The sequence below is a fragment of the Gossypium arboreum genome, chromosome 13, assembly GCF_025698485.1.
Source record: "Gossypium arboreum isolate Shixiya-1 chromosome 13, ASM2569848v2, whole genome shotgun sequence".
NCBI lineage: Eukaryota > Viridiplantae > Streptophyta > Magnoliopsida > Malvales > Malvaceae > Gossypium > Gossypium arboreum.
The window spans coordinates 19,100,478-19,104,277 of NC_069082.1; the positions used below are offsets into that span (position 1 = coordinate 19,100,478).

Genomic DNA, 3,800 nt, shown 5'->3' on the forward strand with positions numbered 1-3,800 from the left:
GATGAAAATCCCTAAAGGGGGTGAAATGTAACATCCAAAATAGGGCCTAAACGGAACAGTGGTTGTGAAACCACGAATCTGAGATAGAAAAGTTTATTCTGATTAATTTTTATAATTTACCAAGTGATTAGATGCATGTGTCAGAGTATCGATGGAAAATTTTATAGATAGCATGCTTAATTTACCTACTAGGGCTTAATTGCAAAAGTTGATATATATGAGTTTTAGATGCTAAAGTATTAAATTGAAGAGTATAATTGAAGTAGAGGTCCTTAAATGGTAATTAGACCATTAGGTTTTCATGGACAAAAATGAACATACATAGATAAAAATAACTAAAGTTTTAATGAAGGGTATTTTAGTCATTTGGTAATTAAAAGATTAAAAAGGGGAAAAAGATGGCAAAATGTGGCCATCTTCTTCATTAGGCCGAAATTTCAAGAGTTCTTCATGGCTAGGGTTTTGTCAAGCTTCCAAGCTTCATAATCAAGAAGAACGAAATTTGTGGTTAGACCGAGGAAAGAAAAAGGTTGAGGACTAAATCAAAATATTTGATCGTATTTTGTATCAAGTATCGCAAAACCAACTCAAAAAATCGTAAGGACGTCGGAGATTGCCTTACACTATCAACAAGTTATCTTGGTATTTTGTGACTAGAAATACTTTAAATTATGGCATGTATAGGGACTTGGCTATTTTGTGTGTATGTTCTTATGATATGAATGGCATGTGAATACTTGGTAATGATCAGTTGTCACGACTTCAACTAAACTTCCGGGGAACTTTCGCTAGAATTAGGAAAATGCTTTTGCTTTATAGAGCCAAGAAAGGCCTTTGAAAGCAAGACATAAGGAATGGGAGTCGGAAGGAAGGGACCCCTATGAAGTAGAGCCTGTGGCGCTTTTACCTGAGAACTCAAACCTATCCAGGGTTAGGTGAAAGGGATAGGGAGAGCGTTGAAGACCTCTCGCCTTCGTTGAGCGTATTTCAAAACCTCCCTAAAAGTGCACTTGAGGAGTTTAGCGGCCACGCTTGTACCTGTACGGCTCTTTCTTTCACCTTGAAAACCGAGTTGGAATGCTTTTAGAATAGAATGCTTCGTAACCTCACGATGGTAAAAGGATTTCTCTAGCTAGGGCTCTTTTAGAACTAAACCGAAGCTGTGGACAATGACTTTAGGGGTGGTGAATACCCGGAAAATCTCTTTATTAGGAGTACAGGCTCCAGGCTATTACTGAAGCTGTGAAAAAGAATTTCTAGCGAAAGTTTTCTTAGTCACCGATAAAGAAAGTAAATAAAATAGGCTTGAAGGTGGTATGAAAGAAATAGATCTTAGTGCCTTAGACGACCTATAGTTCAATTTTTTCTTTACCAAGGATCTTAATCCTATGAGTTTGACTTCTTGTTTCTGGATTGAGTGGAAAAGGGATATATGAAGCTCGTTCTGTTCCTCTGTGCATCTCTGTGATGGGTAAATCCCCATGAAAAAGGGGCAACTTTCGTGTAGTTTGTGATTGGATGTAACTGTTACGATTTTTTCTCGTATAAATCTTTTTTTTAATGGATCTCTTATTGTTCCTCAATCTTCGGAGAATGCGGCGTTGTATTATTGTAAGTTCTCTGTTCCGAACATTTCCTGAAAGTAGACGACAAGTTTTAAATCTTAATGCGGGCATTTCATATCTCGGTTTTTCAGTCTTTTTCGCCACATCGCGTATAACTTGGTATTATGTATGCCTAAATGAGGTTTGATGCAAAGAAATTATGGAGTAAGAGTTGGCCATGGAACAGTTAGGAAACAACAACAGTGACGTGGTTTTGAAAACTCACTAAAAATTATAGAAATGGTATTAAATGGTGAATGGAATTAAAGCTTATTGAGTCTATTTTCATAGGAAAGAAATAAAGCAAGCAAAGGAAGTCTAAATTCTGAGATATTTAATTTTTTGTAAGACTGGTTTAGAGTGACTTCATGATCCCCTGTTCCAAATTTGGAAAATCACTAAAAATTGTAAAAAAATAATTATAAGTCATAGTTTATATATATAGATTCCTTAGTGAGTCTATTTTCATTAGAAATAACAGAAACATTATCCAAATTCTGTATAATGAGATAATCGATTTTTAGTGAAGAGAGGTTAGGTCTGCTGAACTATAAAACAGGGGAACATTTAATGAATAAACTGTACTAATTGGCCAAACCGTAAATTCTGGAAAATTTATGGTAAGAATATATGTGAGTCTAGTTTTAAGAAAAATTTACGGATTTAAATTTTGAATTTCGTAACTCGAGTTATAATTAATTTAGTGACTGTTACGCAGATGGATAGTTTTATTATGAATAGTGAAATAAATTGTTTTGATTTGTGTATGTAATCAGAAAATTTTTAATGTTCCCGGTTTGGTCCCGAACCATTCCAATTGCATGTTTTAAAGCCTCGAATGCCCTTTTTAGGGATTTATTGGATGAATGCGAGTGAATTAATTTTTAAAAGAAAAAAATTATGCCCGAACAAGTAAGATAAGTCTGGTAACACCTCGTGCTCAACTCCGGCGACGGTCTCGGGTAAGAGGTGTTACACATTGATTACTCCATGGAGAAGTTGGATGATCTGCCATGAAAAGTTGTAATAATTTGACTATGGAACATTCCAATTTTGATTTCCAATTTAATATTTTGACTCTTGACTGAATGAGCAATTTTCAAAGAAGTGGCCATCTCCACAATATTCACAAGAAATATCCTCGAACTGGTTCAATTGCTGACCTGTTAGATTACTATTGAAACCATTAACAGTTATGTTCTTAAGCATAGAAGACATAGAGGATACCTAGGCTGCCAAAGAAGCAAGTGTGTCTGCTTTATGTACTCATGCTGCTCGTCTTTCTGAGGCTGCTCGGTTGGTTGGCCACTGATAACTATTGCTAGCAATTCTTTCAATAATCTCGTAAGCATCGTTATAAGACTTAGAAAGAAGGGCTCCATTTGCTGAAGCATCCACCATCATTCTAGTATGAATATTGTGACCAATATAGAAAGTTTCCATTTGAATGCAACAATGAATGCCATGATGAGGGCACTTTTGCAATAACTCTTTGAATCACTCCTATGCCTCATATAAAGATTCTTTGTCAAGTTGCTGAAATGAAGTGATTTCATTTCGGACCTTAGTAGTTAAAGATAGAGGGAAATATTTCATTAAGAAACGTTCAACCAACTCTTGCCATGCAGTTATGGAACCGAACGGTAAGGAGTTCAACTACACCCATGCTCTATCTCTTAAGGAGTATGGAAATAATCTTAGTCTTAAGGCATATTCAACCACCCCGACTAGTTTAAATAAGTCACTCACTTCCATGAATAGCCGAATATGAAGATATGGATCTTTAGTAGGAATCTCACTAAATTGACCCATATTTTGCAACATTTGGAACATGATCGCCTTCAGCTTGAATTGTTGTGCCTCGATTTTGGGTCTCCTAATACTCGAATTGAGCTTGTTGAATAGAGGAATGACATATTGTTGAATGACACAGTTTCTGTCATCGGCAATAATGATCGGATTGTGAGTACTATAAGCGAATGTTCCTCCTGAATTTCAGTTTGGATTTTCGAAATTCATATCTTCGATCCTTCTTTGGTTCGCTTTTCTTCTCCTTTATTAGGAAGTCTTTTCAATTTCAGGGTTTACAGAGAGTAAGTTAATGATTTGATAAATACTCATAAACACCTGAAACAAACACAAAAAGAAAAGAATTAAAATTTAACAAAAAAAAAGTAGACCAAAATGCAAAATTAA

The 3,800-nt window shown here is 35.4% G+C and overlaps 1 non-coding gene across 1 annotated transcript; it reads left to right on the plus strand.

Moving 5' to 3' along the window:
* The first annotated feature begins 3,063 nt into the window (after positions 1–3,063).
* LOC128287554 (small nucleolar RNA R71) lies at positions 3,064–3,170 on the plus strand. The gene has a single exon (XR_008278254.1). It is a non-coding gene; the product is annotated as a small nucleolar RNA R71 (small nucleolar RNA).
* The last annotated feature ends 630 nt before the right edge of the window (positions 3,171–3,800 follow it).